The sequence below is a fragment of the Hemitrygon akajei genome, chromosome 14 (genome assembly GCF_048418815.1).
Source record: "Hemitrygon akajei chromosome 14, sHemAka1.3, whole genome shotgun sequence".
NCBI lineage: Eukaryota > Metazoa > Chordata > Chondrichthyes > Myliobatiformes > Dasyatidae > Hemitrygon > Hemitrygon akajei.
The window spans coordinates 5255626-5270356 of NC_133137.1; the positions used below are offsets into that span (position 1 = coordinate 5255626).

Here is a 14731-nt window from a genome sequence, read left to right on the forward strand (position 1 = left end):
TGAACAGTGAGCTACAGTCAGCCCAAACCCCTGGGCTTCAGCAGGCATCGGCCCCCATCACCATCTGAACAGTGAGCCACAGTCAGCTCAAACCCCTGCACTGGCTTCAGCAGGCATCGGCCCCCATCACCATCTGAACAGTGAGCTACAGTCAGCCCAAACCCCTGGGCTTCAGCAGGCATCGGCCCCCATCACCATCTGAACAGTGAGCCACAGTCAGCCCAAACCCCTGGGCTTCAGCAGGCATCGGCCCCCATCACCATCTGAACAGTGAGCCACAGTCAGCCCAAACCCCTGGGCTTCAGCAGGCAACGGCCCCCATCACCATATGAACAGTGAGCCACAGTCAGCCCAAACCCCTGGGCTTCAGCAGGCATCGGCCCCCATCACCATCTGAACAGTGAGCTACAGTCAGCCCAAACCCCTGCACCAGCTTCAGCAGGCATCGGCCCCCATCACCATCTGAACAGTGAGCCACAGTCAGCCCAAACCCCTGGGCTTCAGCAGGCATCGGCCCCCATCACCATCTGAACAGTGAGCCACAGTCAGCCCAAACCCCTGGGCTTCAGCAGGCATCGGCCCCCATCACCATCTGAACAGTGAGCTACAGTCAGCCCAAACCCCTGGGCTTCAGCAGGCATCGGCTCCCATCACCATCTGAACAGTGAGCTACAGTCAGCCCAAACCCCTGGGCTTCAGCAGGCATCGGCCCCCATCACCATCTGAACAGTGAGCTACAGTCAGCCCAAACCCCTGCACCAGCTTCAGCAGGCATCGGCCCCCATCACCATCTGAACAGTGAGCTACAGTCAGCCCAAACCCCTGCACCAGCTTCAGCAGGCATCGGCCCCCATCACCATCTGAACAGTGAGCCACAGTCAGCCCAAACCCCTGGGCTTCAGCAGGCATCGGCCCCCATCACCATCTGAACAGTGAGCTACAGTCAGCCCAAACCCCTGGGCTTCAGCAGGCATCGGCTCCCATCACCATCTGAACAGTGAGCCACAGTCAGCTCAAACCCCTGGGCTTCAGCAGGCATCGGCCCCCATCACCATCTGAACAGTGAGCTACAGTCAGCCCAAACCCCTGGGCTTCAGCAGGCATCGGCCCCCATCACCATCTGAACAGTGAGCCACAGTCAGCCCAAACCCCTGGGCTTCAGCAGGCATCGGCTCCCCTCACCATCTGAACAGTGAGCTACAGTCAGCTCAAACCCCTGGGCTTCAGCAGGCATCGGCCCCCATCACCATCTGAACAGTGAGCCACAGTCAGCCCAAACCCCTGGGCTTCAGCAGGCATCGGCTCCCATCACCATCTGAACAGTGAGCTACAGTCAGCCCAAACCCCTGCACCGGCTTCAGCAGGCATCGGCCCCCATCACCATCTGAACAGTGAGCTACAGTCAGCTCAAACCCCTGGGCTTCAGCAGGCATCGGCCCCCATCACCATCTGAACAGTGAGCTACAGTCAGCCCAAACCCCTGGGCTTCAGCAGGCATCGGCCCCCATCACCATCTGAACAGTGAGCTACAGTCAGCCCAAACCCCTGCACCGGCTTCAGCAGGCATCGGCTCCCATCACCATCTGAACAGTGAGCCACAGTCAGCCCAAACCCCTGGGCTTCAGCAGGCATCGGCCCCCATCACCATCTGAACAGTGAGCTACAGTCAGCCCAAACCCCTGGGCTTCAGCAGGCATCGGCCCCCATCACCATCTGAACAGTGAGCTACAGTCAGCCCAAACCCCTGGGCTTCAGCAGGCATCGGCCCCCATCACCATCTGAACAGTGAGCTACAGTCAGCCCAAACCCCTGGGCTTCAGCAGGCAACGGCCCCCATCACCATCTGAACAGTGAGCTACAGTCAGCTCAAACCCCTGGGCTTCAGCAGGCAACGGCCCCCATCACCATCTGAACAGTGAGCTACAGTCAGCCCAAACCCCTGGGCTTCAGCAGGCATCGGCCCCCATCACCATCTGAACAGTGAGCTACAGTCAGCCCAAACCCCTGCACTGGCTTCAGCAGGCATCGGCCCCCATCACCATCTGAACAGTGAGCTACAGTCAGCCCAAACCCCTGGGCTTCAGCAGGCATCGGCCCCCATCACCATCTGAACAGTGAGCTACAGTCAGCCCAAACCCCTGGGCTTCAGCAGGCATCGGCCCCCATCACCATCTGAACAGTGAGCTACAGTCAGCCCAAACCCCTGGGCTTCAGCAGGCATCGGCCCCCATCACCATCTGAACAGTGAGCTACAGTCAGCCCAAACCCCTGGGCTTCAGCAGGCATCGGCCCCCATCACCATCTGAACAGTGAGCCACAGTCAGCCCAAACCCCTGCACTGGCTTCAGCAGGCATCGGCCCCCATCACCATCTGAACAGTGAGCTACAGTCAGCCCAAACCCCTGGGCTTCAGCAGGCATCGGCCCCCATCACCATCTGAACAGTGAGCTACAGTCAGCCCAAACCCCTGCACTGGCTTCAGCAGGCATCGGCTCCCATCACCATCTGAACAGTGAGCTACAGTCAGCCCAAACCCCTGGGCTTCAGCAGGCATCGGCCCCCATCACCATCTGAACAGTGAGCCACAGTCAGCCCAAACCCCTGCACTGGCTTCAGCAGGCATCGGCCCCCATCACCATCTGAACAGTGAGCTACAGTCAGCCCAAACCCCTGGGCTTCAGCAGGCATCGGCCCCCATCACCATCTGAACAGTGAGCCACAGTCAGCCCAAACCCCTGGGCTTCAGCAGGCATCGGCCCCCATCACCATCTGAACAGTGAGCCACAGTCAGCCCAAACCCCTGGGCTTCAGCAGGCATCGGCCCCCATCATCATCTGAACAGTGAGCCACAGTCAGCCCAAACCCCTGCACCGGCTTCAGCAGGCATCGGCCCCCATCACCATCTGAACAGTGAGCCACAGTCAGCCCAAACCCCTGGGCTTCAGCAGGCATCGGCCCCCATCACCATCTGAACAGTGAGCTACAGTCAGCCCAAACCTCTGCACTGGCTTCAGCAGGCATCGGCCCCCATCACCATCTGAACAGTGAGCTACAGTCAGCCCAAACCCCTGCACCAGCTTCAGCAGGCATCGGCCCCCATCACCATCTGAACAGTGAGCTACAGTCAGCCCAAACCCCTGGGCTTCAGCAGGCATCGGCCCCCATCACCATCTGAACAGTGAGCCACAGTCAGCTCAAACCCCTGCACTGGCTTCAGCAGGCATCGGCCCCCATCACCATCTGAACAGTGAGCCACATTCAGCTCAAACCCCTGGGCTTCAGCAGGCATCGGCCCCCATCACCATCTGAACAGTGAGCCACAGTCAGCCCAAACCCCTGGGCTTCAGCAGGCATCGGCCCCCATCACCATCTGAACAGTGAGCCACAGTCAGCCCAAACCCCTGCACTGGCTTCAGCAGGCATCGGCTCCCATCACCATCTGAACAGTGAGCCACAGTCAGCCCAAACCCCTGGGCTTCAGCAGGCATCGGCCCCCATCACCATCTGAACAGTGAGCTACAGTCAGCCCAAACCCCTGGGCTTCAGCAGGCATCGGCCCCCATCACCATCTGAACAGTGAGCCACAGTCAGCCCAAACCCCTGCACTGGCTTCAGCAGGCATCGGCTCCCATCACCATCTGAACAGTGAGCTACAGTCAGCCCAAACCCCTGGGCTTCAGCAGGCATCGGCCCCCATCACCATCTGAACAGTGAGCTACAGTCAGCCCAAACCCCTGGGCTTCAGCAGGCATCGGCCCCCATCACCATCTGAACAGTGAGCTACAGTCAGCCCAAACCCCTGGGCTTCAGCAGGCATCGGCTCCCATCATCATCTGAACAGTGAGCTACAGTCAGCCCAAACCCCTGGGCTTCAGCAGGCATCGGCCCCCATCACCATCTGAACAGTGAGCCACAGTCAGCTCAAACCCCTGGGCTTCAGCAGGCATCGGCTCCCATCACCATCTGAACAGTGAGCCACAGTCAGCTCAAACCCCTGGGCTTCAGCAGGCATCGGCTCCCATTACCATCTGAACAGTGAGCTACAGTCAGCTCAAACCCCTGGGCTTCAGCAGGCATCGGCTCCCATCACCATCTGAACAGTGAGCCACAGTCAGCCCAAACCCCTGCACTGGCTTCAGCAGGCATCGGCCCCCATCACCATCTGAACAGTGAGCCACAGTCAGCCCAAACCCCTGCACTGGCTTCAGCAGGCATCGGCCCCCATCACCATCTGAACAGTGAGCTACAGTTAGCCCAAACCCCTGGGCTTCAGCAGGCATCGGCCCCCATCACCATCTGAACAGTGAGCCACAGTCAGCCCAAACCCCTGGGCTTCAGCAGGCATCGGCCCCCATCACCATCTGAACAGTGAGCTACAGTCAGCCCAAACCCCTGGGCTTCAGCAGGCATCGGCCCCCATCACCATCTGAACAGTGAGCCACAGTCAGCTCAAACCCCTGCACTGGCTTCAGCAGGCATCGGCCCCCATCACCATCTGAACAGTGAGCTACAGTCAGCCCAAACCCCTGCACTGGCTTCAGCAGGCATCGGCCCCCATCACCATCTGAACAGTGAGCCACAGTCAGCCCAAACCCCTGGGCTTCAGCAGGCATCGGCCCCCAACACCATCTGAACAGTGAGCTACAGTCAGCCCAAACCCCTGCACTGGCTTCAGCAGGCATCGGCCCCCATTACCATCTGAACAGTGAGCTACAGTCAGCCCAAACCCCTGGGCTTCAGCAGGCATCGGCCCCCATCACCATCTGAACAGTGAGCTACAGTCAGCCCAAACCCCTGGGCTTCAGCAGGCATCGGCTCCCATTACCATCTGAACAGTGAGCCACAGTCAGCTCAAACCCCTGCACTGGCTTCAGCAGGCATCGGCCCCCATCACCATCTGAACAGTGAGCTACAGTCAGCCCAAACCCCTGGGCTTCAGCAGGCATCGGCCCCCATCACCATCTGAACAGTGAGCCACAGTCAGCCCAAACCCCTGCACTGGCTTCAGCAGGCATCGGCTCCCATTACCATCTGAACAGTGAGCCACGGTCAGCTCAAACCCCTGGGCTTCAGCAGGCATCGGCCCCCATCACCATCTGAACAGTGAGCTACAGTCAGCCCAAACCCCTGCACTGGCTTCAGCAGGCATCGGCCCCCATCACCATCTGAACAGTGAGCTACAGTCAGCCCAAACCCCTGGGCTTCAGCAGGCATCGGCTCCCATTACCATCTGAACAGTGAGCCACAGTCAGCCCAAACCCCTGGGCTTCAGCAGGCATCGGCCCCCATCACCATCTGAACAGTGAGCTACAGTCAGCCCAAACCCCTGGGCTTCAGCAGGCATCGGCTCCCATCACCATCTGAACAGTGAGCCACAGTCAGCCCAAACCCCTGGGCTTCAGCAGGCATCGGCCCCCATCACCATCTGAACAGTGAGCCACAGTCAGCCCAAACCCCTGCACTGGCTTCAGCAGGCATCGGCCCCCATCACCATCTGAACAGTGAGCTACAGTCAGCCCAAACCCCTGGGCTTCAGCAGGCATCGGCCCCCATCACCATCTGAACAGTGAGCTACAGTCAGCCCAAACCCCTGGGCTTCAGCAGGCATCGGCTCCCATTACCATCTGAACAGTGAGCCACAGTCAGCTCAAACCCCTGCACTGGCTTCAGCAGGCAACGGCCCCCATCACCATCTGAACAGTGAGCCACAGTCAGCCCAAACCCCTGCACTGGCTTCAGCAGGCATCGGCCCCCATCACCATCTGAACAGTGAGCTACAGTCAGCCCAAACCCCTGGGCTTCAGCAGGCATCGGCCCCCATCACCATCTGAACAGTGAGCTACAGTCAGCCCAAACCCCTGGGCTTCAGCAGGCATCGGCCCCCATCACCATCTGAACAGTGAGCTACAGTCAGCCCAAACCCCTGGGCTTCAGCAGGCATCGGCCCCCATCACCATCTGAACAGTGAGCCACAGTCAGCCCAAACCCCTGCACTGGCTTCAGCAGGCATCGGCCCCCATCACCATCTGAACAGTGAGCTACAGTCAGCCCAAACCCCTGGGCTTCAGCAGGCATCGGCTCCCATCACCATCTGAACAGTGAGCCACAGTCAGCCCAAACCCCTGGGCTTCAGCAGGCATCGGCCCCCATCACCATCTGAACAGTGAGCCACAGTCAGCCCAAACCCCTGGGCTTCAGCAGGCATCGGTTCCCATCACCATCTGAACAGTGAGCCACAGTCAGCTCAAACCCCTGCACTGGCTTCAGCAGGCATCGGCCCCCATCACCATCTGAACAGTGGGCCACGGTCAGCTCAAACCCCTGGGCTTCAGCAGGCATCGGCCCCCATCACCATCTGAACAGTGAGCTACAGTCAGCCCAAACCCCTGGGCTTCAGCAGGCATCGGCCCCCATCACCATCTGAACAGTGAGCTACAGTCAGCCCAAACCCCTGGGCTTCAGCAGGCATCGGCCCCCATCACCATCTGAACAGTGAGCTACAGTCAGCCCAAACCCCTGCACTGGCTTCAGCAGGCATCGGCCCCCATCACCATCTGAACAGTGAGCCACAGTCAGCTCAAACCCCTGCACCGGCTTCAGCAGGCATCGGCCCCCATCACCATCTGAACAGTGAGCTACAGTCAGCTCAAACCCCTGGGCTTCAGCAGGCATCGGCCCCCATCACCATCTGAACAGTGAGCTACAGTCAGCCCAAACCCCTGCACTGGCTTCAGCAGGCATCGGCCCCCATCACCATCTGAACAGTGAGCTACAGTCAGCCCAAACCCCTGCACTGGCTTCAGCAGGCATCGGCCCCCATCACCATCTGAACAGTGAGCCACAGTCAGCTCAAACCCCTGGGCTTCAGCAGGCATCGGCCCCCATCACCATCTGAACAGTGAGCCACAGTCAGCCCAAACCCCTGCACTGGCTTCAGCAGGCATCGGCCCCCATCACCATCTGAACAGTGAGCCACAGTCAGCTCAAACCCCTGCACTGGCACGGGAGCGAGCCAGTGTGCTACAGGATGACAACACTGTACAATGCAATGGCGCTCAAGAATAATTTGCGTATGTTTCATCCAAATGAGCCATAAACACAGTCAAATGCTTTATAGCTCAGAAGACCCAAACTGGAGAAGAGTCTGGGTCAGTTCAGAGTGCGAGGAGATCCCTGGCCTATGACAGGACGCAGGCATGGCGGGATACTGAACTGTCAGACACAGCATTCCAAATCAAGGACGTGGGTGTATCAATTCACACGATACCTGCCACAGTCAGCACCGGGCTCAGGGACAGCCACAACACACAATTACAGCTTTGATCCGAACTGTCACCCTTCCACAGAGCAGGAAGGCAGAATACAGCAGGGCTCAAAGTGACAGCCGGGGAGCATTAGGAAGTATGAAGTCGACACATAGTCAGTGATAGTCCATTCATCCCTAAGCCAGGAGGCGCTAAGCAGAGCGGGCGATGACTGCACGTCACCTTGGAGTAAACGGTCTGAGGGCCTTTCCAACGGTAGTGGGTACGTGGCAAGTGGAGGCTGCCTGGAGGAGGGAGAGGGTAGAGGCATCCTCAAGAGTCAAGAGATAGACTTGACCATCAGCTGAGGCCAGCAAGGAAACTGCCCTCAATTAGTGACCAGAATCAAGGAATGCCTTTTTTCACCAATTACATTTCCATGTGTTAGGAATGTGCTGTAGTGTGTTGGCACAACATACAACAAAAATATTCAACTATTATAAATAATAAAGATTTATATATAATATAAAGTTAGACGTTACATGCAATAAAATCTGTATTAAATGCCAGCACATATTAACAGGTATAAAAGTGTTTAAAGTGTCCACCATGTAATGCAGTGATGGGGTGGGGTGCCTGACTAGGATGGTTGATTAGATTAACTGCCTGGACAAGAAACTTTTAAGATGGCCTGAAGTTTTAAGTAGCCCTCTCCAGGAGGGAGCATTTTGGAAAAGGCAGTTTTCGGGGTGGGTCGTGTCCGCCGTGCTTTTGCCTGCGAGCTTCTTCGTGCAAGCTCTCTGACGACAGTCCACAGCTGACCTGACAGATAGATCACTGTGGTGGCTCTCACTCGGATTCCCCAGGCTGGGAGAGGGAAGAGCACGTCCCGAAGGTAGGTGCAACAGGAAAAAAAGGAGCATTCCGGAGAACTGCCGAGGACAACAGCAGCAGGACACAGACGAAAGAAAAGGAATGGGAAGGACAAGTGGTGGGGAGGAAGATAAAGAGCACAAGGGTCTGCAGTCAAACCAACTTGATCAGATCCTGCCGACGGATCTGGACCCGAAACGTCGACTGTACTTCTTTCCATAGATGCTTCCTGGCCTGCTAGGTTCCGCCAGCATTTTGAGTGTGTTGCTCGGATTTCCAGATTCTGCACAGGTTTTCTCTCGTTTCTGATCAGAGCAGGAATGGATTGGAGGCAGGTCAAGACAAGGAGTTCAAAGAGCCATGGGAACAGAGCCCACACATAAAAAAAGCAGCATCACAGAAACAGACCAGCTGAAACTTAGTGGCCTCTCCAGCTGAGCCCAGAGAGTAACATAGTGGTTTGCTCCAACCAGAAGACAAGGGCACCAAACTCCCGGGTCGCGAGGCAGTTTGGGCCATAAAAAGCCACCTTACGTTGGCAAACAGAGCAGGGTGAATGTTCAAGGGTCAACCACACTGTTACAAAAGAAGCTTCACTAAAGTAGTCAAGACGTCATTTTAGATTCTGTTCATGGCACGAAATACAAAACAGACTCCAGCACAAATCCCAAGCTCTCACCTCCGTGCAGTGCTCCTGGCCTCATGCATGTGATTTTCACGATTCACAACTGCCCCAAGGCCACATTACCCTGAACTCCACAATCCCCTCACTATTCCTCCTCACTGGGTCAAAAGCCTGATTTCCTCTAATGATCCCACTAGGGTAAAGGCACTGTTTGTTGTCGACCTTCTGCACTCGATGACAACTTTCATGCGAGGCAGCACAGTCGACAAGGAGGCTCCGTTGCTGCCACTGCCTCCTGGCTTTAGTGGCTTGGGTTCGATCCTGACCACCAGCATCGTCTACAGGGAGTCTGCACACTTCCCCCATGACCCCATGGGTTTGCTCCCATCTCCTCCCATGCTGGCTGACAGGGTAACTGGTTGCTGAAATTAGGTGGCAGGAGCACCAGGAAAGAGTTGATGATGGACATGCGAGGGAGAATAAATTAGGGAGAAAAAAGGAGGAAATAGCAGTTCTCAAAGACTTAATGGGTCGAATGGCCTTCTCTGGATCATAGGAGATGGAAATGTGGAACGAAGACCCTCACAGAAGTGCAAAAAGAGCACACAGCCTATTTCAGAATCTCCCCTGGCACCAGTTCATAACCCAACCTACATCATTACAATATGTCACTCGTGGGGAAAAAGCAGCTCCCTACGGTACAATAACACCAACCCTTCGTTAAGCTATCCTGAAGTACCGGGTAACCAAAGTCCTGAGAGACTTGCTTACAAATGCACCCCTTCTACTTCAGTGAACAACTTGACAGTCACCCACGTTACCTACAACACTTCAGGTTTTGGGCTAATCTCTGTGAAGTACCAGTTCCTAGATATCAAGAAACTGCGCACACCTCTCTCGTTACTACTGCTCTGATTTGATACTGTACAGCCAGGTTTAAATTCAGTATTCCGAAAAACCTGCTCAGAACCCTATATGGTTTTAAAATTACTATATCAAAGTCAAAGTAAATTAATTATCAAAATAGATCAACAATCAGTGACCGCTTTATCAGGTACCCCTATATATACTTCCCAGCTCTTTACTTCACCCCCTCCCCCTCCCCCAGTTTCACCTATCACCTACCAAAATCTGCAGATGCTGGAAATCCGAGCAACACACACAAAATGAACTCAGCAGGCCAGACAGCATCTCTGGAAGAGAGTACAGTCCAACACTTCAGGCCAAGACTCTTCAGCTGAGGAGAACTTATGCAAATTAAATACAAATGATACTGAGGGTATTTGTTGCAGAGTCCTTGAAAATTAGTCCATAGATCTTGGGAGTCCTTTCAGAGCTGAGGTGAGTGCTGGTTCAGGAGTCCTACGATTGTAGGATAACAACTGTTCCTGAACCTTGTGGCGTGGGACCCTCAGCTCCGACGGTAGCAGCAAGAAGAGAGTATGGCATGGATGGTGGGGCCCTTGATGATAATAAATTAGCCAATCCCAGATCCACACAGGAAGGGTTTAAAGGGAGGCACAGATCAGGCTCCACAGTGACTGATATCATGCAGAAACCCAAGAATGAGACCAAAACTTATAAGTTTAACACATTCAAGACCCTTTTTCTTGACAAGAGACCCATGGGCTTTGTGAAACAATTGGATCAAGTGGATGCAATGCCAATTTCCTTCATATGGAAACCAAATCTACCATCCACACAGTGCGCCAACCTACGGCAACAACTCAAATGTCAGCAATAGCTACTGAAGTCATTAATAAGGAGACAATTTACTATAAAGAGACGATGGCTGGAGCTGGAGGCACAGAGTTCATGGTCAGCAACACCACAAATGTGCCACCAGATCAATGTACGACTGTCCGAAAGTGTAGCAGAGCACCTTAAAAACTTCCAAAATAACAAGATTATCACAGAAGTACAAAGCTAGTGGATTATCTGTTTCAAAGAGGTAACACTGAAGAAGATGGGCCAAATGGCCCCCTCACTATCACCGTGTCCCAACTACTAAAGTTCTGAAGAAGTGTGAAATGGTCATTATGGCTTACAGTACAGTCCATCCCATGCTGAGACACCTTCAATGGACTTGGTCCTCGCAGAGATTTCTCGATGGATTCACCACAGAAGTGATGACAAAGACTTTGTATCATGTGCGCAGCCTAGGAACTTGACAAGAATGTGGAGGCAAACAGCGCAGTCTGGCGTGATTTTAATTTGGACAATACGTCACGGAGAACTCATCAGCAGCTTCAAAATGCTCTTATCGACAATTAACCAAGAGCGCATTAACACAGAGTGGGAGTCCCAAAGGAGCTGAAGAACAAACTATCTCAAGCATAATTCAATTGGAAGGAAAATAAAACTGAATTAATTAAGAGTCTTCTCCAAGCCAACCAGGTCCAAAAGCAAACATTACTATGGAATATCATATGGTGTTAGTTCACTTCACACATGGACGATGGGTGTTTTAAATCAGCGAGGAATTTTAGCAAGTTCAGGAGATACTGCCTGCTTGGTAAACCTCAAATCTAAACCAATTCCACATCTCCAGACTCACTTTGCAGCAACTCCACAGCTCATGTTTTGAGCATTACTTATCTTTTATTTGCACAATGATTGCTCGTCAGTCCTTATATACAGTTTCTCATGAACTCTGCTGTACATCTTTATTTCCCTGTACGTGCCAGCAGGGTGATGAATCTCAGGGTAGTATACGGGGCGTTCACATACTTTGATAATAAGTTGACTTCGTCTTTGAACTTAGGTATTCCTGAACACAACTTGCTCAAAGCCAGTTGGCGATAGGCAATAAAAGCTAACCTTACTACGTAGTTGGATAATAGATTTTATCTCATCAGCTGGTCTCCACTTGTTGCACTTACCCACTTTTCACAACAGCACAAAGATCAATTTATACCACAATCTCTTTACTACCATGCTCAGAAATTAGGCTTTATTAAATAATCTGAGTAGTGCAATTTTTTTTGCAGTAAATGGCCTGTGGAATTCTCCACTTCAACTGCCCTAACTCCAGTAGACACCAAAGCCGGGCTGAGACACCAGTAGTTTCCTCAAAGGTGGCACACCTTGGGCAAGCAGGTGACACACCTGGTGAAAACAGACAGGTAAAAGGCAGAAGCAATGGAGAAGGTACGGCAACACCGTAGCATAGCGGTTAGCACAGCGCTCTACAGTGCCAGTAACCGGGGTTCAATTCCCACAGCTGCCTGTAAGGGGTCTGTACATTCTCCCTGCGAACAAGTAAGATTCCGGTTTCTGCGCGCATCCCAAAGACGTGCAGGTTAGTAGGCCAATTGGTCACCCGGGTGTAACTGAGTGGCACAGGCTCACTGGGATGGAAGGGCCTGTAACCATGAGGTGGTAACATCTCTAAATCAAATAAAGAATGGTATTGGAGAGAACAATTGAGTTACAATGCCTTGTTGGGGAGTTCAGACAGACAAAAAGCACAGAAACAGGCCCAGACTCAGCTCCCATGGTCCTCACCAAACAACAACTCAATTACAGCAATCCCATTTTTCCTTACTCATACTCTACCACTTACCCAGGTGATTGTCAGTGGCCACTAATCGACCATTTTGCTTGTCTTTGGGATGTAGGAAGATCAAGAGGAAATTGATGACAGGGTCACTGGATCTAAGAGGTGGCATTTCCAGCAGCTCTAGCACTGCCGCACCCAAAGACCTTCCACTAATTCCTCAAAGATGCCGACCGACACAGGCAGCTCCAAGCATGTCAGACCTTTCAATGTCCCTGACGCGTGTGCAGAGTCCAGAGTGTTCTAGGAGGGACGGGGAGTGCAAATACCGGCCAAGATTTCCCTAACCACTGAAAGGAATAACTAAGGAATGGGGCTGTTGATGCATTCTGTAAAGCACCAGTATCAGCATCCTGGGATCAACCTGACATCAGTCTGTGCCCAAACACTACACTCAATGATCCCTAAGGGTGGACCCCCTCCCCACCCTACAGCAAGAGTCTCACTGACAGGCTGTCAAGAAGTCATACGGTATGTTGGCCTCCATTAGTTGTCGATTGAGTTCAAGAGCTGCGAGGTAATGTTGCAGCTCTATAAAACTCTGCTTAGACCACATTCAGAATATTGTGTTCAATTCTGGTCGCCTCATTATTGGAAGGATGTGGAAGCTTTGGAGAGGGTGCAGAGGAGATTTACCAGCACACTACTTGGATTAGAGAGCATGTCTTATGAGGATTAGGCTGAGCGAGCTAGGAGTTTTCTCTCTGGAAAGGAGGATGAGAGGTGACTTGATAGAGGTGTACAAAATGATAAGAGGTATAGATCAGGCAGATAGCCAGAAGACTTTTTCCCAGGATGAAAATGGCTGATATAATAGGACATAATTTTAAAGGAACGTATAGAGGGGATGTCAGAGTTAAGTGTTTTACAGAGAGTAGTGAGTTTGTTGAACGTGCTGCCAGGAGAGGTGGCAGAAGCAGATACATCAGGGGCACTTAAATCTCAGATAGACACATGGATGATAGGAAAAGGCTCTGTAGTGAGGATGGATTAGATCAGTGGTTCCCAACGTGGGGCGTACGCCCCACAGGGGGGTAATTTGATTTTTAAGGGGGGCAATTCGAGAATGAGTTATTAACAGTGAGTATGAGTGTGTGTGCGAGTTAATACATATGTGTATATACAGTATGCATACATAAAAATACTTGTGTGTATGTACATGTGTAATTGCGTATGTACTGTATATATAGTGTATCACCATCATTACAACCATCAAATGGCTTTCATAATTAAATTAATGAATTGACTGATGTAGGAAGGAACGAATGAACAAGTCCAAACGCGTAAGAAACTCGTACGAGGTCGCGCCAATGCTGCTTTTTGCAGTAGCTTTCGGTTCTTGGTGGTGTGAAGGTGTGTACATTGTGTCATCTCTTTTAAACGGTGTATCTGTCTTTGTATGCTGTAGAAACGAATCGGCATTGTTTTATTTATTTATTATTTTAATATCACTTAATGTTCTTTTTTTTTACAATTTCTTAGTAATTTCTTCCTCAGAACTTTAACAGTCCTTTGGTTCTTTTATTTTTCTCTTTCATGAATGCCATGTTCTTTGGAAGCTTGTTTAAACCAAGTTAATGGTCTTTTAGGCTTCCTCCAGGTGAATAGGAGTTCACTTTTTGAATAATAAGAATTATATATCACCACAGGGGGCATCAGGATTTTAGAGGTGATTAGGTGGGGCATGGCCAAAAAAAGGTTGGGAACCACTGGATTAGATCAATCTTAGAGTAAAAGGTCAGCACAACATCGTGGACCAAAGGGCCTTACTGTGCTGTATTGTCCAATGTTCTATAAGATTCAGGAAGAACCTTACTCAAACCTTCATTGATAACACATTGCGACCAAATGAACAATTCAGGGCTTTCTAAAAACCAGGAAAAGAACTATTACCAATTCAAAAACACGTGACTGAGTGAATACTACTAACCTGTAGTAAGTCAATGCCTTCCTTTTGGCATGGCATCAGATCCTAATGACCACACCACCTCTTCTCATCTCTCTCTGTGGAACTGAGTGGCCCTTCTCTGTGCCGGGCAAGGTCTACAAACAATGATGGCACTTTGATCTTCCTGGGTGTGAGGAGCTTGGTCTGGCTGAACATTCACCTACTAGAGTAAACTAGTCAAACTGGATTCAGTCTTGGTTCACTACCACTGATTAGGTACAGCTCAAACGTCACACGTCAGAAGCCACAGCCTGCACAGAAACCGCAACCACACGTTCCACCGTGGTGAGGCCACTGAGAGGGGCTCGGTGGGGAAATCGTTCAGTACGCCTTTAATCCCACTGGCATCTTGTGATGCCTCCCAGTCTCACAGCTATCTGACACCCATTTGCAGAAGAGTATCAGTGAAGGGTGACACAGTGACCATATGCTTTTCTGTGGGGTTTAGGGGAGGGGTGTAGTACAAGCATTGACAACCGCGC

General features: G+C 52.3%; 1 protein-coding gene across 1 annotated transcript in view; it reads right to left on the bottom strand.

The window, feature by feature from the left end:
• LOC140738251 (RNA-binding protein Musashi homolog 1-like) overlaps positions 1–14731 on the bottom strand; it is a 201844-nt gene that overhangs the window by 166551 nt on the left and 20562 nt on the right.